Consider the following 23,024-nt stretch of genomic DNA (forward strand, 5'->3'; position numbering starts at 1 on the left):
AGAGGATCCGGATGGCCAACAACCACCATAAGCCCGGTCGTATTGTTTTATTATTTACTATTTATGTTTTTCATGTTTCCCTTTCTCCCCCTCCCATTAGTTTGTTTTTTTCCTTACTATTGTTTTAAATTTTGTGTTGGGCTCCCCCACCCGCGACTGGATACTGCCAAGGAGCTATGTATAGGCATACATGCGCGGGTATGTATGCGGGCGCGTGTGGTAACTGATGAAAGCTCCTTGTGGTTACATGTATGATGGGCCAAAGAGCTATTCTGATACCACTTTTTTTTAACAAACAAACTCCTTTTTGTATTGGTGTAAAATAGGCTTTCACTGTTGTGTGAATTAACTATTCACTAGTGTTTATTTTTGGCTTCTTCATAGGATTGGGTGGAAAATTGAAGTGGACGGCGTAGTTTGTGTTGTGCGTACCAAGGTGAGTAAAGCCATGTTTCAATGTATATATTCAAGAAACTTTGTACCGCCTGCCCTTGGGGAACAACACAGTCCAGCAATGGGTCATGCTGGGCTGTGTGGTTCCACAAGTGCAGGCGTGTCAAAGTGCTGACCACTGACACCACTTTGCCACTTTGGACCGCCTGCCCTTGGGGAACAACACAGTCCAGCAATGTGTCTTGCTGGGCTGTTTGGTTCCACAAGTGCAGGCGTGTCAAAGTGCTGACCACTGACACCACTCTGCCACTTTGGACCACCTGACCTTGGGGAACAACACAGTCCAGCAATGGGTCATGCTGGGCTGTGTGGTTCCACAAGTGCAGGCGTGTCAAAATGCTGACCACTGACACCACTCTGCCACTTTGGACCGCCTGCCCTTGGGGAACAACACAGTCCAGCAATTGGTCATGCAGGATTGTGTGGTTCCACAAATGTTCTTGGGAAAGGAATGAACATGACATCATTAGTGTCTTTACTTAATATGGAATTTTTTTTTCCACAGATATCTACACAAGAAAAGAATGTAAAGAAGAACAAACACTACTTTTTTTGTTTTATTACATTTTACTTTTTAATCCAAAATTAAATACAATTATATTTCTTCAATAAATTTTAAAAATGAGAAGTTTTGTATGTTTTTCTTTAAATTATTAGTAAATAAAATGTAAAATATGGTATTTCAGAGATGCAGTGGTATTGTGTTAGGTCGCCCATGGTACAGCAGGGGAACTGTCGTGTCCCTTTTCATCTGTGCTGTTTCATGCAAATCGGGAAGGATACTCCGCAAGACCTGTGGAAGAGAATAGTATGAGGTTCCAGGTATTGGTAATAGTGTCACCCTTCTAGAAAAAGACAAGGTACAAGCAACACTATGACACAAGCAGGTTACAGTGGCCTTTGTCCCAAATGCAACCCTCCGGCACTTGAGAAACTACACATCCAAACATTCCCTGACGCAGCATAAGCATTGCTGTCAGGGCATGATTGGATGTGCAGTTTTGCAAAGGCCGGAGGGCTGCACCTTAGACATGCCGGGGTTACTTGGACAAGAGGGAGTTTTGGGCAATACATCTCACCTGAGGGGGGTTGTCTGCTACATGGTGGAGGTTCAGGTCCACATCACAAGTAGGTCGCCCATGGTACATCAGGGGAACTGTCATGTCTCTTCACATCCACGCAACTTGGGAAGGATACTCTGCAAGACCTGTGGAAGAGAATAGTATGAGGTTCCAGGTATTGGTAATAGTGTCACCCTTCTAGGAAAAGACAAGGTACAAGCAACACTTTGACACAAGCAGGTTACAGCGGCCTTTGTTCCAAATGCAACCCTCCGGCACTTGAGAAACTACACATCCAAACATTCCCTGACACAGCATAAGCATTGGTGTATCAGGGCATGATTGGATGTGCAGTTTTGCAAAGGCCGGAGGGCTGCACCTTAGACATGCCGGGGTTACTTGGACAAGAGGGAGTTTTGGGCAATACATCTCACCTGAGGGGGGTTGTCTGCTACATGGCGGAGGTTCAGGTCCACATCACAAGTAGGTCGCCCATGGTACATCAGGGGAACTGTCGTGTCCCTTCACATCCACGCAACTTGGGAGGGATACTCCGCAAGACCTGTGGAAGAGAATAGTATGAGGTTCCAGGTATTTGTGTCATCCAAAGACAATGTACAAGCAGGTTACATCGGCCTTTGTCCCAAATACAACCCTCCGGCACTTGAGAAACTACACATCCAAACATTCCCTGACGCAGCGTAAGCATTGCTGTCAGGGCATGATTGGATGTGCAGTTTTGAAAATGCCGGAGGGCTGCACTTTGGACATACTGGGGTTACTTGGTCAAGAGGGAGTTTTGGGCAATACATCTCACCTGAGGGGGGTTGTCTGCTACATGGCGGAGGTTCAGGTCCACATCACAAGTAGGTCGCCAACGGTAGAGTGGGTTAAACGGGTCCAATATTTGCGGCAACCCAACAACAGGAAAAAACAGGGTAACAGGTCGTCAACAGGACGAAACATTGAAAACATTGCTGGGAAGGTGCGTCAACAGGACGTAAAACTCTGAAATACATAAATAAACATTTTTTTTTAGAATATTACAGTCTCAGTTTACACGATAATGCAAATATTACAAGTATACTCACAGGCAGTGGAAAAAAAGCTTTGTATCAATGTCCGTCGAGAATCATCTCCTTCGTCCATACCCACCGGTGGAGCAGAAGAACGGTTCCCGCATCGGAAAGCACTGCGACGAAGAGTCACCGACAAACGGTTTGCGACACATATGTTGTGTAAAATACAACATGCATTTACCATGCCGCAAACCTTCGCTGGTGAGTACAAAAGAGCACCACCGGAAGTGTCTAAACATCTAAACCGGCTTTTAAGTACACCGAAGGCACGCTCAATTACTCCCCTCGATGCTTTGTGTGTATCTTGGTAACGTTTTTCTGCTCTACCAACAGGATTAGACAATGGGGTCAAGAGCCAAGATTTGTTGGGATAACCCGCATCGCCTATGGAAATGAAAAAAATGGTGGGTAATATAAAAAATAAAAATAAAAAATAAAATAAAATAAAAACAATTAAAATAAATACCTAACAGCCAGCCACCCGGCATGTTTCCTGTTTCAAAATTGTCAAACAGCGATGACTGGCTTAGGATGAAGGAGTCGTGAGACGATCCAGGAAATCCCACAAAAATATTCAAAAATTTCATGTTGACATCACAGACCGCCTGTATATTCATGGAATGGAAATGTTTTCCATTCCGAAAACATTCTTCCGAATTCCGTGGCGCTCTGATCTGCACATAGGTACAGTCAATCGCACCCAGAACATTGGGAAAATTGTGTTTGGTGAAAAATCCTAATTTGATCTCACGCCATCCGCTGTCCGTATCTGGAAATTTGATGAACTGGATCGTCAATTTGCGGAAAGCCCTAATGACCTGGGTTATACAGCGCGACAGTGTCGACTGTGAAAAACCGCATGTTTGAGACAAAGTAGGCTGGAATGTGCCTGACGCCAAAAAATGTAACGTAGCCAGCAGTTTCTGGAAACCGCTGACTGCACGATTGGTCCGTGCCCAAGGTTCCAGGTCGGCCTCCAACAGAGCGTACAGCGAATATATGTCGTGAGTCGATAAGCGATAATTTTGAATCACCTCGAACTCGCTGAGATCCTCTAGTTCACGCCTAGTGCGATACTGGCGTGGACGTGGAAATGAAACGCGCAATCCACACCCAATGCAGACATTTGCTGACTTTGATCCTGATGTTCAGCAGCCCTTTCTTCCTCCATGCTTGCAGCCAGCATGAACATCACAATCTGGTCAGGAAAAGGCTCCATTATTGTAGTCAGTACAAAAATAGGATATAAATGTGTTAAAACGCAGGGATTGTCCTAAAAAAATGATTCCACAAGAGAGCTGACTGTTAATGGCTCCTTCTCCCTGAAGTCTCAAACCCGGGAGTGAGGATAGAGGAGGGCTTTGCAGAAGTGTATCCTGGGTAAAACTGTGGAATCATGGGTACATTTCCATCAGCAGAGTAAAGAAAAAAATATTCTTTTTAAAAATCAATTAAATAATACTTGTGAGTCAAAAAAAGACAAACCAAGTAGATAATCCCTTCAAATATAAATAGATATGCTATTAGCACTCCAAAAAGCCAAAAAAATACATTTAAAAAAAAAAAAATTATCAGCTCTCGCCAGCAAAGTGAGGCGGAATGAAATTGACAAAATGACTGTCGAAAAGCACTGTTGTCGAATCGACATTCTTCAATTGAATATACTTTTGTCGAAAAGCCACATTTTGACCATTGCAGACATGTTGAATTTTGAAAATGTCGATTTGCAAAAAGTCGAATCTGAAACGGCAGGTTTTTTTACGAAAAGTACTGTATTGCATTGTCGAATCCAATTCGACATGTTTTTTTGTCGAAAATGGCCAATTTTTCGACTTTCGCGGAAATTCGACCGCAATTGCATATACCCCAGCATTATCATGTAGCCACGTAATATCATTTGAAATTGGGGACGCCTAGGCCACCCCTGGATGCGGGTCTTTGCAAAATGTCCTGTATCACTGTGTTTATACTCTCTGCGTATTATAGGGGCAATCTAACTCAGAGAGGGTATGAGAGACAACTGAATCAGAAACGTTGAAATAATATTTGATCTCTTCTTTGTTGTGGCTTCCCCGATTTACTCTGTCTAAAGCATCCCTGCATCATCCCGTTACATATCACACAATAGATGTATGGGATTTTGCTAATCTTACCTTTTATATTGCTCCACACCCCAGTCCACTAATCCTCTTTGAAAATCCAGACTTTTAGTCTGGTTGTATTCCAGCCACTGTACTTTTAAACACTGGCACAATAACCGCTTTCAGTGGCTAAATAATCTCACCCAAGACTATTTACTTTGCTGCAATTAAAACCAAATTTTCCATTCCTCAAACATATTTTTTTCAAGTTCTGCAAAGAATAAATTTTCACTTCCTACCATTGAATCCTTAATTCTCAGGGGCATGAGCACCAAGGGACTTATCTCCACATTGTATGCAGAGTTTATACATCCTTGCTCTAAGACAAGGGTTTCCTATGAGATGGCATGGGAGGTCAGTGTGGGAGAGACATTAGATACTGATTACTGGAAAGACTGCCAATGTGGCTTCTAGTTTCTATATGTGTACGCATTAAAGAAAATGCTTATAAACTGTTTTACCAATAGTATTATGTTCCTCCAGGCTTAACAGAATGCATCCAGAAATCTCAAACTTATGTTAGAGATATGTAACAGGCGTTGGTACATTTCTACACACGTAGTGGAGCTGCTCAAAGCTTGTTTCCTTCTGGAAAGAGATAAGCACCCTTGATAGTACAGTAATAGATTTACACATTCCCTTTTCTCCTAAATATTTTCTTTTACTGGTGTGTGTCCCTGACGCCACTTAACCTCAATATAAATTGTTCCAGCAGTTGGCCGTAGCGGCTACATGTCAACTGGCAGCTCTGTGGAAAAAACTGAAGTCCCATTCGAAGGTGAGACCATTGCTAAAGTATGGCATATAGATTCTTTGAAATACATTACTAGTATCCTACAGGTTTTTTCCAAAAGTTTTACTAAAACATGGGAACCATGGAATTCTCATTTTTATATTCCTCCAGCATTTAATTAAAATCCTTCAACAACCCTTTTATTCTGTACCGTGGACAAGATATCCTCACTATTTCATTTCTGACACCTGAATGTATGCTATGTCCAGCTGAGTCAACCTCTTCTTTTTCCTAATTTTTTTTTCTCTGGCTGGGTCCACAGGATTATCCACAGGATAACATTGGGATATTGTCGAGCGACAGCGAAAATGGCACCAACACAGTCACAAGCTTTCTGGCCTCCCTGGATGCATTGGGGCCTTCACCATATAGTCCCGCCCACTGACTCCGTCAAATCAGTTTTTTGCTTGGTGCGGCAGGAAGCCGCATGGTCACAGGGCTGCTGTGAAACAGAGCAGCCTCAAGCTTTTATTATTTTATTTTTATAGACTTATTATATTTTTGTAAGCGACTTCTCTTAACAGCGTCTTAAACGCATACTAGAAAGAGTCGCTCCAACAACTCCCCACTGGGTCGCAACAACGCTTACCTTCGGGTATTAGTGCTGTCTCAACGGGCGTCTGTGTCGGATGTTCTAGCAGGTCCAGCAGACGTAACCAGGCTGTGGCCGGAGCATGGGGAGACAGTGAGTCTATGGACTTCCTCTTACTAGAGGGGTCAGGACACAGCTACACTGATTTGGTGGAGACTACAAACAGTGTGTTGATGCACCGAACATCTCGAGTGTGACAGCGATACGCTCCGGGGATCATAGGCGCCAGGACTAGGTAGAGGCCGCGATCCTGGGAGTTTAAGTCAACATGGGGAATCAGACGCTCTCCTGGTCGCCCCTCCTCCGAGTTCATGGCCAGTTTCCACGCGTCTCTCGTTTCATGAACTGAATGACCTCACTTCCGGTTCAGACGCTACCACGAGGGTACTCGGTCGCAGCTTAGACACGGTTGTGTACACTAGAAATCCCGCCCAGACGGAGTCGCAGGCCTTAGTGTCTGCATACACGTGGAAGCCGCTCAGCGTCCGTGTCCGTCAGTGAGCGTCCGTGTCCGTTATCAGTTATCAAGAGCGGTAGTGTACATCAGTAGCGTCTGAATCCACTCAGCGTCTTACGAGCGTATTTGCTTGGATATGGAAGTGTGGTGAGTCTCCCTGTATCCCGCTCTCCGGAGGCAGGGTATACAGTACTAAAAATTCTCTCTACTTCTTAGTATGAATTGTTAATTTTTAGTACCTATTGCATATGAGACCTGTATATTACTGTGTTGTCTGCATGTTATGTTGAAAAAAGAACCAGTTAAAAACAGAAGTACAATTTTCCTACTTATGTATAAGTTGTTATGGAGGTTGTATTCTCATATGACAATGTCTAATGCTTTTAATGTGACTGACTGCTAGTATGTGTGCTGACTTTTCTGTGTAATGTCAGTCCTGTTCTGACCCTCAAATCAGGTGCACTGTGGTCAGATTGATCTCACCTCTATATACTTGCATATAGGGTGATTTTCAGTCACAAATTGTGTAGTCAGTAACAGATTATTACCATGTCTGTGAGCGGCAAAAGTGACGAGGAGAATTTATCAAGCACTCCTACAGCCCTAACATGCTTATCTTGTAAGTCAGGGGTAATTGATATGAATCAATTGGTCACTTATGAGGGTTTGTGTACAAACTTTCGCTTTTCAGCGAAGTAAAAAACAGGAGTTGGTTCAACCACCAACAGAGCCACCATGGAATATGTTCGCAAAGACTCTATCTTCTATAGCGGACAGGTTATCTCCGGTAGCACCACCTCAAGGGTTAGGTTACACTATGAACCCATACATGCAGCTCCCTTCCTATGGCTGGGTTCCAGTAGCCTCTACAAGTAACCAAGGGACAGGTGAGACTAAGACAGATACGTCTGTATGGCAGACTATGCAAGATGATACATCGGATGATGATACAATAGATTTGAATACTCCGTATGATGATCAGTCGCAGAGTTTTAGTTCAGAAGATGTAGCTGAACTTATTAATGCTGTGAAGGCTGTTCTCTCGTTGGAAGAGCCAACCAAGACAGTGTTAAAAGTTAAAGCACCTGTATTTAAACGAACAAAATCAGTGAAAGCTGGATTCCCAGCGTCAGATGAGCTGACAGAAATGATGGATGAGTCTTGGGCGGCGCCCAGTAAAAAGTATAAGATTCCTAAAAGATGGGATTCTTATTATCCATTTCCAGCTGTGGATTGTTCGAAAAGAGAAATTCCTCCAAAAGTAGATGCACATGTTCTGCGACTCGTGCATAAATCTGCTTTACCACTGTCATCTACCTCACTAAATGATGTCACAGACAGAAGGGTAGAGAGCCTTTTGAAAAATATATTTTCTCTAGTAGGAGCAGTGGTAAGACCTGCTATGGCTTCGGCCTGGGTAGCAAAGGCAATGGGCGAATGGATAGAGGAACTAGAGAATGACATCCCTTCTCCTACTAGGGAGCAAGAGGATCATTTTTACCGTTTAAGACAATCTGCCCAGTATTTGGAAGAAGCAGCAATTGAAGTAGGTACAGTTGCTTCTAAAGCTTCAGCCTTGACAGTAGTCGCTCGCAGAGCAGTTTGGCTACGTACCTGGAAGGCAGATGCGGAATCCAAGAAAGAATTGGAAGCATTGCCTTTTGTCGGTAATATGTTATTTGGAAAACCTTTATCGGATATCCTAGAATCAGAGGCTGAATCGAAAAAGGTCAGATTTCCGGATACTTATAACCCTAAGTCCAAGGGTTTAAAATGTTGCTCATTTCGTTGGCAAAGTAAAGCGAAAGCTAAAGAGGAGCCTAAGCAACCCCAGTTTAAATCCAGGGGTAGATAGCAGTGGGCTAGCAAAAAGCCAGCTTCCAAGCCTGAACAGAAACCATCAGCCTGAAGAGACGGGCCTCCGCCTGGAGGTTTCCAGGGTTGGGGGCTGACTCCTTAATTTTGCACACATATGGCAACAGTCAACAGAAGATGCTTGGGTGCAGAAGGTAATATCTCAGGGGTATGGGTTCCCATTCAGGAGGCAGCCTCCTCAAAGTTTTTTTGCACCAGCCCGTCTCGTATATAGTCGAAGGCCAATGCCCTGCAAGAAGCAGCCCAAAAAATACTGCAGTCAGCTGTGATTGTCCCAGTGCCTCCTTTACAAAGGGGACAGGGGTTTTACTCCAATCTATTTCTAATCCAGAAACCAAATGGGTCATATCGACCAATTCTCAATCTGAAAATGTTGAACAAATACATATTTATCCCAAAGTTCCACATGGAGACGTTACACTCCATAATGTTGGCTATGGAACCGGGAGACTACATGGTATCTCTGGATATACGGGATGCTTACCTACATGTGCCTATAGCACTGTCGCATCAGTGTTACCTCAGGTTTGCCATCCTCCAAGAACATTTTCAGTTCCAAGCTCTGCTCTTCGGGCTAGCTACAGCACCAAGGGTGTTTACCAAGATCATGGTGGTTATGGCAGCTTGTCTGCGCAAGCAGGGGATAAGAATATTCCCATACCTGGATGACCTGTTAATCTTAGCACAGTCGCAAGATTTACTGTTGAGCCATCTTCAACAGACAATAGTTTGTTTACAGAGACACGGGTGGCTCATAAATTGGGAAAAGTCGTCCCTGAATCCGTCACAGCGGATGGTTCATTTGGGGGCCATATTGGATTCAGACCTACAGAAAGTTCTCCTACCAGTGAAAAAGATAGTCAAGGTGCAGGTCATGGCTCAGGAAGCGTTGCACGCCCAGACAATGTCAGTCCATGCAGCAATGCGACTGTTGGATCTGATGGTATCAACCTTCGACATGGTGGAATATGCGCAATTCCATTCCAGACCATTGCAGCACCTTATTATAACCAAATGGAACGGAAATCATCAGACGATAAAAAAGCAGATGATAAAGTTTCCAGTAAGTGTAAAAAGGTCTCTAGCGTGGTGGCTACGAACAGACCATTTAAACAAGGGGAGACCCTTTTGGATAAAAGAGTGGCAAGTCCTGACAACAGATGCCAGCCTTCAGGGCTGGAGTGCGGTACTCGGAAGCCTATGGTTCTGGGGAAAATGGACCGCAAGGGAAAGTCGCCTGCCAATAAATCTGTAAGAAATAAGGGCCATTTTCTTGGCTCTAGTTCAGGCAAAGGACAGTCTGCAGGGAAGACCAGTCCAGATTTGCTCAGACAATGCGATGGCAGTAGCATACCTCAATCATCAGGGAGATACTCACAGCATGAGACTGATGGAGGAAGTAACTCCCATTCTAAGATGGTCAGAACCCCATCTCCTAGCATTGTCAGCAGTATTTGTCCCGTGTGTACTAAACTGGGAAGCGGATTTTCTCAGCTGGCAAACCATTCAGGAAACCGTATGGGCACTACTCCCAGAAGTGTTTCAGACACTGGTGAACAGATGGGGTCTACCAGAGATAGACCTTATGGCGTCTCGTCTAAACAACAAAGTTCCAAGGTACGGATCGAGAACAAGGGACCCAGGAGCGGTCCTTGTAGACGCACTGTCAGTAGAATGGAGGTTTCAGCTGGCGTATCTGTTCCTGCCAATATCTCTGTTACCCAGAGTAGTGAGAAAGATAAAACAAGCAAAAGGAGCAATGATTCTAATAGCTCCAGCTTGGCCAAGAAGGCATTGGTACACAGATTTGTTGAGAATGTCAGTGGAAGCACCGATACTGCTCCCTCAACGTCCAGACCTGCTAATGCAGGGTCCTTGTTGTCACAGTCATCTTGATTGCCTGTCTTTGACGGCGTGGCTGTTGAAACCTCTATCTTAGAGGCTAAAGTATTTTCGAAACAAGTAATCCAAACTATGCTTAGAGCAAGAAAGCCTTCTTAGGCCCGTGTGTATCATAGAATATGGCAAGCCTATATTCATTGGTGTACTGGAAAAAATTTAAATCCGAGATCTTTTAAAGTGTCCAGGATTTTGGATTTCCTTCAAGCAGGATTGGATAAAGGTTTGAAAGTGGCTTCCTTGAGGGTTCAAGTATCAGCGTTAACTGTATGGTTTCAGCAAAAGATTGCTGATTTACAGGATGTACGTACGTTTTTTCAAGGAGTAGTACATATTCAACCTCCATTTGTTCCTCCTGCAGCTCCCTGGGATTTGAATTTAGTTCTTAAATTTCTCCAGGGTCCTCTGTTTGAACCACTTAAGAGAGCAGATCTTAAGTGGTTAACGGCTAAAGTGCTTTTTTTACTGGCAATGGCGTCAGCCAGAAGAGTGTCAGATTTAGGAGCATTATCGTGTAAGTCTCCTTTCCTAAGTTTTTTTCCAGAGAGAGCAGTTCTCAGAACGAGATCTAGTTATCTTCCCGAGGTGGTATCAAGGTTTCACCTGAATGAACAGATTGTAGTCCCAGCTTTTCAGGTATCGGGACTATCTGCGGGAGAAGGGTCGCTGGACGTGGTCTGGGCTTTAAGAATCTACATAGATCGTACTAGTGCCATCAGAAAAACAGATTCTCTCTTCATCCTCTACGGATTCCATAGAAGAGGATGGCCTGCTAGTAAACAGATGCTGGCGAGATGGCTCCGAATGGTAATATCAGAAGCTTATTCTCATGCAGATCTCCCTATTCCGGCTAATGTCTCTGCACACTCTACACATAAGGTAGGTCCTTCTTGGGCAGCACAACAGGGTGCTTCAGCAGAACAGATTTGTAAGGCAGCCACATGGTCTTCCATAAACACATTCATTAGACATTATGCCTTGGATACTTTTGCCTCTCATGACACAGACTCTGGGCGAAAGGTCCTCCTGTGCAATCAGGAGCATCCTCACCACTAAAATGGCTTTGGGAATCCCAATGTTATCCTGTGGATAATTCTGTGGACCCAGCCAGAGAAATAGACGTTATGGTAAGAACTTACCGTTGATAACGTGATTTCTCTTATGTCCACAGGGATCCACAGGGATCCCACCCTGACGCATCTGATTTGAGGATCTAGACAATCACTAAAACCTCTTCCTTCTTGTATGGAAGGGTGTGCATGTGTGTTCTTATCGCCTAAACAGGTCTCTACCTGATGTTCCTGCCTAAAATCGCTGTGGAAAGAACTGATTTGACTGAGTCAGTGGGCGGGACTATATGGTGAAGGCCCCAATGCATCCTGAGAGGCCAGAAAGCTTGTGACCGTGTTGGTGCCATTTTCGCTGTCACTCGACAATATCCCAATGTTATCCTGTGGATACCTGTGGACATAAGAGAAATCACGTTATCAATGGTAAGTTCTTACCATAACATCTATTTCTCTCCTTTTCCTCCTGGACTGCCAGCCCAGTCCCCCTCATCTCTTATTCTCCTATAGTTTCTTACTCTTCTTTCACTACTGCACTTCATTATATATTAAAAACTGGATGTGACTCTTTATATATGTCAGCTGTTAATGTTTTTCCTAAGCTTACTCTTCATGCTTGTTTTTATTGTGCAATTTGTCTTTTTTTGGACCTGTATGTAGATCACTTGTTCAGTGTTTCTCATCCATAAAATAAGCTTGTATATCAAGTGTTCATATCTTAACCACTTAACTGACGATCCCCCCCCCCTCAAAAAAAAACCGCTAAGAAATTGTCGGGGTTTTTTTTTTTTTAATGAATTAGGTGAAGAACGTGAATTTAACCCTATCCAAAATGATTTTAGTAAAAAAATAATAATAGAAAACATCGATCTGGAACATCGGTAACATTGCGACTTGAGTTTTTAGAGCCCGGACAGCTGCCAGGTACACAGGGGGGCTTGGGGGCTATGATTTACAATTACCAGCGGCTGCTATTGTCTGCAGCCGCTGGGGGTGGGGGATCCTGCCGTGCTGATCAATCAGCAATGATTGGCAGCACGGCAAGACTGGGGGCTAGGTGCTGGAAGGCAGAGGGACCTTCCGGTCCCTCTGACAGCAGCAGCGGAGGAAAGTTTCCCTTCCCTGCTGCTGCTAACACAGTTTATCTGACTGGTCGCATCCTGTGCGACCAGGTCAGATAAAGCACTTGCTGGCATGGTCGCATCTAGATACAAACTGATAGATACAAACTTATACAAACAGCTAGATACAAACAGTCCAATAATTTGGTCACCCTGTCAAAGATCAGTATGATTTGCCGATGGTCAGGATGCCGGAGGTTAGAATACCGATAGCGGCATCCCGTCCATCAGAATCCCGTCGGCCCCCTAACCTTCCTCTGCCCCCTACCCTAACCCTCCCTTGTGGATGCCTAACCCTTCCCGCTTGATGCCTAACCCTAACCTCCCCTTCTATGTGCCTAACCCTCAATCCGTGGTCCTTAACACCTGACTTCTGCCTAAACCTCCCACGATCAGGTTGCCGGCTGTCGGTAATGTGACTCCGGCATCCCAGGCGGCGTCTGTATCTCGATGTCGGCATTGCCTCCTACTTCGGGATCCCGGCTTCAGTATATCGATCACAGTGATCCCATCTATCGGGAAGCTAACTGCTTCCCTCCCGTCAGGGCGCTTTTACAGCAAAGGCTCCAATATCTGAGTTACAGACTAAACTTTTGTTCAGTAAATGATTTTCAGCAACCACACTGAATGGACACCCACAATGAGAATGACGTTGTCACTAAAAAATGTGGGAAATAGAGTCAGATTGTTTTAGAATCCCCACACACTGCATGATATAGGAGATTGAGGCAGAGATTTTCTGTCTTGACCGACCGATCTGATAATCGAAGGAGTGTGTTTGTGACCATGATTTCTCAAAGATTATGGTGGTAATGGCAGCTGATCTTCACCAGCAGGGGATAAGAATTTTTCCATACCTCAACGATTTTTTAATCCTGGCACAGTCACAGGAATTACTCCTATGTCATCTGCAACAGACAATAACGTGTCTGCAAAGGCAGGGGTGGCTCATAAATTGGGCAAAATCATGTCTGGTTCCGTTACAGTGGATGACTCACTTCGGAGCTGTACTGGAATCAAGCCTCCAGAGAGTAATGTTACCTCTGAACAAGATATCCAAAGTTCAGTCAAGGATTCAGAAGTTGCTACACAGTCAAAAGGTATCCATTCATGCAGCAGTGCGTGTGATGGGATTGATGGTGTCACCATTCGACATGGTGAAGTATGCACAGTTCCACTTGAGGCCTCTGCAGGATCTGATCCTTGCCAAATGGAATGGGTTGCATCAGATGCTAAAAACGCAGTGTCACAACTGAGGGCTGGTGCTGACCAGGGGAAACCTCAGTTGTAGGGGCAGGTGTGTGTATGAACCTGGGTGGTCGTATTGAATTGCTTGACATACAGGGAACTTGCAGTACCAATGCCCGAAGGCGTGACCACGACAACTGGATAAAAGTCAATGGGTTTTTATTAAGCACAGTTCAAATATAAATTGGCAGTAGACATAAAGCGACAGTGCTCAGCAATAAGAAGCAGTAGCATATAAATAAAACACAGTTCCCAGAATGCAGCAGAGGTTTAGAATGCTGTTAGGTGTGGTTTCAAATAGATAATAGTCTTGGAGGAAGAATAAACAGCGCTATAAACTGGATATAGACAATATAACCTTTTATTTGTACCTAAATTAACATTTAGTTGCAGCAACAAAAATTAAAATATATATATATATATATATATATATAGATATTAAAATCATATAAAATAGGGCAAACACAGCACAACACTTCATTGAATGTATTACCACATATAGAGGCCAAACACAGTCTCCTGTATAGAATCCTTGGAAAAAGATGCCACAGTCCAGGGGGTGTATATAGCACTTGTGAAGATGGTATAGTCCATATGGAGTGAATGGAGGACCTTCAGAGCTTGATTTTGGACGGTTAGCGTCCTATTGGAAGCATGGTCTCTTACTCCTCTCTCGGACACCAACAAGTTCCCCGTTTGGAGCGTAAAGGACTTCTAGGGGTATTCCAGGAACTGGATGTATAACTGTAGTGATGGCCTCTGCAAACCGACGCGTTTCGCTGTGTCAACAGCTTTGTCAAGGTGTGTGTGTGTCCATTGTGAAATTGCCCTTTATAAAGGCTGTGCTGATTGCCCATTGTTTGCAGCTGTACTTAATTTACAATCATCAAATATAAAAAATAAAACTATATCCAGTTTAGTTTAATCTTAATAAATGGAGACAAGTGTATATATACCTAGAAGCCACTTTTGTTTATTATTACTTATATTCAGTATATATAACAATAAAAATTTTCTGGTTTTAGTATTGCGATCATGTGACCGCATATGTATGCTTCCTGTGTTTGGAACGCATACCAGACTCCAATAGGTTGTAGAGATCAGAAGCGCCGATCACGTGACGCTGTTTACGTACACGTGACCGGCTCCAATACTCGCGAGAGCCGCAAAGAGCGCATCAAGGTCACGGTCACATGACCGGACCCGCGTGCGTGACGCGACTCTCGGAAGTAAGTCATGTGGTCACGGTCACATGACCGGACCCACGTGCGTAACGCGACTTCCGGAACTGAGTGACATACTGGCAATCCGGACACGCCGGCCAGTATCCACAATGGGCTCAGTTGCCCTTAGTTCAGTATAATCGGTACTATTATGTTTGAAGAGAGAAAGACCCCCAGATTATTTATCTCTTTGGTGAAACATGATAAACTAATAAAAATAAATATAAAGAAAACTTTTTTTTCCCCACACTAGAAAATAAATTCTTTTTTAACTACAGACATTAAAATAAATGTACATACAACACATATCTGACATTCCCATATGTAGCAGATTGTGTAAAAAAAAAAATATATATACCTTATCTACACATATCCACCTAAACATGATTTGATATAAATCCATATAATCCCAATTATATATTCAACCATGATGGAAAATTGTCAATCTTCTAATAACCCAGCTCTATAGTGACATCTTGTGGAATTATTTAATAATGGCATTCACATAATAAATAACCATTCTAGAAATCATACATGGTATAAATAATATTCCCTATATTATAAACCATAATCAAACTAATAATAACAAAATTTTATAATGTTTTAATTAAACCGGAAACCTAAAGTACTGCATTTAGTTCCAAAGCTTCATTCAGGCCACAGGGATATAAGGAATTCAACTGGAGTGTCCAAAGTATCTCTTGTCGACAGAGCCGAGTATATCTATCCCCTCCTCGACATGTCGGTGGGATATATTCCAGGCCAATAAATTTTAAAGAGATGGGATCTTTATTATGATGGTACACGAAGTGTCTAGATAGGCTATGTTTCATTAGCCCGTTTATGACATTTTTACGACGTTCCATGAATCTTAATTTCAAGGCTCTAGTCGTTCTACCAACATATTTTAAGTTACATCCGCATTTCAATAGATATATAACCCATGACGTATTGCAATTGATAAAAGTGGAGATATTTATAAATTTCTCCTCCAAAGCTATATCAATCTTTTTGGTTTTATTATATGCATGTAAACATGTTGTACATTTGTTGGCTCTGCATTTATAGAAACCCTTAGGTTTCGTGGATAGCCAACCCCTTTCTGAGTTTATTCCTATATCTGATGAATGACTTCCTGTGGGGTTCTTTAGTTGGCTAGGTGCCAATATGTTCTTTAGGGATTTGTTTTTCTTAAAAATAAACCCTGGTTTAGCTGGAAGAATACCATTCAAACTTGGATCATTTAGAAGCATATGATAATTTTGTTTGATCGTATTTTTAATCTGATTAGATCGATTATTGAATCTAGATATAAAGGCCAATTCTTTCTTGTTATCAGAGGAAACTTTGGATTTCGGATGAAGTAATGTATGTCTATCTACTTGACTTACATCTAGGAATGCTTTATCCAATAGATGTTGTGGATAATCCCTATCACTAAAGGATTCCATTAATCCTTTTGCTTGAGATTCAAAGGCTTGGGTGGTGGAACAGTTTCTTTTAATGCGTAACAATTGACCTTTAGGGATATTGCTCTTCCATGACTGATGGTGTGCACTCTTATAATTTAAATATGAATTATGATCAACATTCTTGGTGTAATTAGACGTATGGGTACAGTTATCCACTATTTCTAAAGAGATATCTAAAAAATTAATTTTGGAAGAACTAAAGTTAGAAGTGAAGGTTAAATTAAAAGTGTTGGTGTTGAGAGAATTAACTAAATTAGAAAAAGTTTTGTGATCCCCATCCCAAATAAAGAAAAGGTCATCGATGTACCGCCCATAGAGGACGAGACGCTCGCCGAGTCCGCCTCCCCAAATAAGGTCCTCTTCCAAGTGTCCTACATAAAGGTTAGCGTAACTCGGTGCAAATCTCGTCCCCATGGCGTTTCCCATCGTTTGACAATAAAACGTGTCCGAAAAAAGAAAATAGTTGTGAGAAAGAATAAAGGAAATCGAGTCGACAATAAACTCCCTGTGTCTCTCTGAAAGGTCTCCATCTGTTGACAATATTTGATTGATAACCTGTACACCTAACTGGTGAGGTATATTTGTATAAAGACTGGATACATCCAGAGAAGCAAATGCATATGAAGATTTCCAGGTAACCCCCTGGATTAATTCTAAAAAGTGCATAGTATCTTTAATATGGGACCTTAATCGAGAGACGCGGTTGGAGAAAATTGTCGACATAGTCAGATAAAAAAGAAGTGAGGGAATTAACACCCGAAATAATAGGACGTCACGGGGGTGAAGTGAGGGACTTGTGAATCTTGGGGAGGTGATAATAAACGGGAATGGTGGGATGAAGGGGAAAAAGAAACTTTAGGTCTTCCTTAGATATCACTCCATCCTGGAGAGCTCCTTGTAAAAGAGAATATAATTCTTTTTGATATAGGGGGGTGGGATCCCGTGCAAGGACCTCATAGAAGTTCACATCACCTAATTGTCGTAAGGCTTCCTGTATGTAATCTTCTCTGTCCTGTATTATGAGCCCAACCCCCTTATCAGCTTCTTTGATGACAATTGAAGTATATTTTGTTCATTTTTAAATAGCTTGTTTCTCCCATTACTTCAAATTTTGTTTAATGTCACATTTTGAAGAACATATAGATTTGAAATTTTCTAAAGTGGTTTTATAAAAAACCTGACTGCTTTTGAAACTAATGGGAAAAAATCAGATTTTAATGTACACATCTTTTTATCCACCTCAAAGATCTTTTTAGTTGTAGATTGAGTATTATTGTCTCCCCCTAACTCTTCAAGAATCTTTAGAAAAGGATCATCAGTAGTGTCCAGTATGTCGACAATTTTCTCCAACCGCGTGTCTCTCGATCAAGGTCCCATATTAAAGATACTATGCACTTTTTAGAATTAATCCAGGGGGTTACCTGGAAATCTTCTTATGCATTTGCTTCTCTGGATGTATCCAGTCTTTATACAAATATACCTCAAAAGTTAGGTGTACAGGTTATCAATCAAATATTGTCAACAGATGGAGACCTTTCAGAGAGACACCGGGAGTTTATTGTCGACACGATTTCCTTTATTCTTTCTCACAACTATTTTCTTTTTTTGGACACGTTTTATTGTCAAACGATGGGAACCGCCATGGGGACGAGATTTGCGCCGAGTTACGCTAACCTTTATGTAGGACACTTGGAAGAGGACCTTATTTGGGGAGGCGAACTCGGCGAGCGTCTCGTCCTCTATGGGCAGTACATCGATGACCTTTTCTTTATTTGGGATGGGCATCACAACACTTTTTCTGATTTAGTTAATTCTCTCAACACCAACACTTTTAATTTAACCTTCACTTCTAACTTTAGTTCTTCCAAAATTAATTTTTTAGATATCTCTTTAGAAATAGTGGATAACTGTATCCATATGTCTAATTACACCAAGGATGTTGATCATAATTCATATTTAAATTATAAGAGTGCACACCATCAGTCATGGAAGAGCAATATCCCTAAAGGTCAATTGTTACGCATTAAAAGAAACTGTTCCACCACCCAAGCCTTTGAATCTCAAGCAAAAGGATTAATGGAATCCTTTAGTGATAGGGATTATCCACAACATCTATTGGATAAAGCATTCCTAGAAGTAAGTCAAGTAGATAGACATACATTACTTCATCCGAAATCCAAAGTTTCCTCTGATAACAAGAAAGAATTGGCCTTTATATCTAGATTCAATAATCGATCTAATCAGATTTAAAATACGATAATACAAAATTATCATATGCTTCTAAATGATCCAATTTTGAATGGTATTCTTCCAGCTAAGCCAGTTTATTTTTAAGAAAAACAAGTCCCTAAAGAACATATTGGCACCTAGCCAACTACAGAACCCCACAGGAAGTCATTCATCAGATATAGGAATAAACTCCGAAAGGGGTTGTCTATCCACGAAACCTAAGGGTTTCTATAAATGCGGAGCCAACAAATGTACAACATGTTTACATGCATATAATAAAACCAAAAAGATTGATATAGCTTTGGAGGAGAAATTTATAAATATCTCCACTTTTATCAATTGCAATACGTCATGGGTTATATATCTATTGAAATGCGGATGTAATTTAAAATATGTTGGTAGAACTACTAGAGCCTCGAAATTAAGATTCATGGAACATCGTAGAAATGTCATAAATGGGCTAATGAAACATAGCCTATCTAGACACTTCGTGTACCATCATAATAAAGATCCCAGCTCTTTAAAAGTTATTGGCCTGGAATATATCCCACCGACTTGTCGAGGAGGGGATAGATATACTCGACTTTGTCGACAAGAGATATTTTGGACACTCCAGTTGAATTCCTTATAATCCCTGTGGCCTGAATGAAGCTTTGGAACTAAATGCAGTACTTTAGGTGTCCGGTTTAATTAAAACATTATAAAATGTTGTTATTAATAGTTTGATTATAGTTTATAATATAGGGAATATTATTTACACCATGTATGATTTCTAGAATGGTTATTTATTATGTGAATGCCATTATTAAATAATTCCACAAGATGTCACTATAGAGCTTTATGTATGTACATTTATTTTAATGTCTGTAGTTAAAAAAGAATTTATTTTCTAGTGTAAGGGAAAAAAAAGTTTTCTTTATATTTATTTTTATTAGTTTATCATGTTTCACCAAAGAGATAAATAATTTGGGGGTCTTTGTCTCTTCAAACATAATAGTACCGATTATACTGAACTAAGGGCAACTGAGCCCATTGTGGATACTGGCCGGCGTGTCCGGATTGCCAGTATGTCACTCACTTCCGGAAGTCGCGTTACGCACGTGGGTCTGGTCATGTGACCGTGACCACGTGACTTACTTCCGAGAGTCGCGTCACGCACGCGGCTACGGTTATGTGACCGTGACCTCGATGCGCTCTTTGCGGCTCTCGCGAGTATTGGAGCCGGTCACGTGTACATAAACAGCGTCACGTGATCTGCGCTTCTGATCTCTACAACCTATTGATGCGTTCCAAACACAGGAAGCATACATATGCGGTCACATGATCGCAATACTAAAACCAGAAAATGTTTATTGTTATATATACCGAATATAAGTAATAATAAACAAAAGTGGCTTCTAGGTATATATACACTTGTCTCCATTTATTAAGATTAAACTAAACTGGATATAGTTTTATTTTTTATGATATTTGATGATTGCCCATTGTTTGCAGCTGTACTTAATTTACAATCAGCACAGCCTTTATAAAGGGCAATTTCACAATGGACACACACACACACACACACCTTGACAAAGCTGTTGACACAGCAAAACGCATTGGTTTGCAGAGGCCATCACTACAGTTATACATCCAGTTCCTGGACAACACCTAGAAGTACTTTACGCTCCAAACGGGGAACTTGTTGGTGTCCGAGAGAGGAGTAAGAGACCATGCTTCCAATAGGACTCTAACCGTCCAAAATCAAGCTCTGAAGGTCCTCCATTCACTTCATATGGACTATACCATCTTCACAAGTGCTATATAAACCCCCTGGACTGTGGCATCTTTTTCCAAGGATTCTATACAGGAGACTGTGTTTGGCCTCTATATGTGGTAATACATTCAATGAAGTGTTGTGCTGTGTTTGCCCTATTTTTTATGATTTTAATATCTATATATATATATATATATATATATATATTAATTTTTGTTGCTGCAACTAAATGTTAATTTAGGTACAAATAAAAGGTTCTGGGGTATATGCAATTGCTGTCGAATTCCCGAAAATGTCGAAAAACTGGACATTTTCGCCAAAAAAAATAATTGACAATGCAATTCAATACTTTTCGCCAAAAAAACGGACTTTCCAAATTCGACTTTTTGAAATTCGACATTTGTCAAATTCGACATTTCTGCAATGGTACAAATACGGCAATTCGACAAAAGTATATTCAATTGAAGTTTGTAAATTCGACAACAGTGCTTTTAGACAGTAAATTCGTCATTTTCAATCTGCCACACTTTGCTGGCGGAATCTAATAAAAAAAATTAAAAACATGTTTTTTTGTGTTTTTTTTTATTGGTAATAGCATATCTATTTATATTAGAAGGGATTATGTACTTGGTTTGTCTATTTTGGAGGCACAAGTATTATTTATATATTTTTAAGAATAATATTATTTTTTTTAAATGGAATGTTAAAAATCAGAAAAAAAATTGCGTGGGGTCCTCCCTCCTAAGCATAACCAGCCTCGGGCTCTTTGAGCCGGTCCTGGTTCTAAAAATCCGGGGGGGAAACTGACAGGGGATCCCCCGTATTTTTAAAACCAGCACCAGGCTCTGCGCCTGGTGCTGGTGCAAAAAATACGGGGGACAAAAAGAGTAGGGGTCCCCCATATTTTTTACACCAGCATCGGGCTCCACTAGCTGGACAGATAATGCCACAGTCGGGGGTCACTTTTATACAGCGCCCTGCGGCCGTGGCATTAAATATCCAACTACTCACCCCTGGCCGGTGTACCCTGGGGGAGTGGGGACGCCTTCAATCAAGGGGTCCCCCCCAGCCACCCAAGGGCCAGGGGTGAAGCCCGAGGCTGTCCCCCCCCCCATCCAAGGGCTGCGGATGGGGGGCTGATAGCCTTGAGAGAAATTAAAGAATATTGTTTTTTCCAGTAGTACTACAAGTCCCAGCAAGCCTCCCCCGCAAGCTGGTACTTGGAGAACCACAAGTACCAGCATGCGGGAGAATAACGGGCCCGCTGGTACCTGTAGTTCTACTGGGAAAAAAATACCCAAATAAAAACAGGAGACACACACGTGAAAGTAAAACTTTATTTCACACATGTCGACACACACATACTTACCTATGTTCACACGCCGACCTCTGTCCACTTGTCCAAGTAGAATCCACGGTGTACCTGTGAATAAAATTATACTCACCTGATCCAGTGTCCTGTGGTCTTTTATTATAATCCACGTACTTGGCACAAAAAAAAACGAACACCCGGACCAGGCGGACTGAAAGGGGTCCCATGTTTACACATGGGACACCTTTCCCCGAATGCAGAGACCCCCCGTGACTGCGGTCACAGAAAGGTCACTTCAGCCAATCAGGAAGCGCCACTTCGTGGCACTTTCCTGATTGGCTGTATGCGCGTCTGCTGGCAGACAGCGCATCGCACAGCTCCCTCCATTAGTTTCAATGGTGGGAACTTTGCGGTCAGCGGTGGGGTTACCCGCGGTCAGCCGCTGACCGCGGGTGACCTCACCGCTGACCGCAAAGTTCCCACCATTGAATATAATGGAGAGGCTTTGCGATGCGCTGTCTGACAGCTCAGACGCGCATAGCCAATCAGCAGAGTGCCAGGACGTTGCGCTCGCTGATTGGCTGAAGAGACCTTTCTGTGACAGCAGTCACGGGGGGTCTCTGTATTCGGGGAAAGGGGTCCCATGTGTAAACATGGGACCCCTTTCAGTCCACCTGGTCAGGGTGTTCGTTTTTGTTTTTTTGCCAAGTACGTGGATTATAATCTGGACACTGGATCAGGTGAGTATAATTTGATTCACAGGTACCCCGGACTCTTCAGTGATGAGGGGGGCGTGGCAGTCGGCGGGTCAACATAGGTAAGTATGTGTGTGTCGGCAGGTGTGAAATAAAGTTTTACTTTCACGGTGTGTGTCTCCTGTTTTTAATTGGGTGTTTTTTTCCAGTAGAACTACAGGTACCAGCGGGCCCGATTTTCTCCCGCATGCTGGTACTTGTGGTTCTCCAAGTACAAGCTTGTGGGGGAGGTTTGCTGGGACTTGTAGTACTACTGGAAAAAACAATATTCTTTCATTTTTCTCAAGGCTATCAGCCCACCATCCGCAGCCTTGGATGGGGGGTACAGCCTCGGGCTTCACCCCTGGCCCTTGGGTGGCTGGTGGGGGGACCCCTTGATTGAAGGGGTCCCCACTCCCCCAGGGTACACCGGCCAGGGCTGACTTGTTGGATATTTATTGCCACGGCCGCAGGGCGCTGTATAAAAGTGACCCCCGGCTGTGGCATTATCT

Source organism: Pseudophryne corroboree, chromosome 6, assembly GCF_028390025.1.
Source record: "Pseudophryne corroboree isolate aPseCor3 chromosome 6, aPseCor3.hap2, whole genome shotgun sequence".
NCBI classification, from domain to species: domain Eukaryota; kingdom Metazoa; phylum Chordata; class Amphibia; order Anura; family Myobatrachidae; genus Pseudophryne; species Pseudophryne corroboree.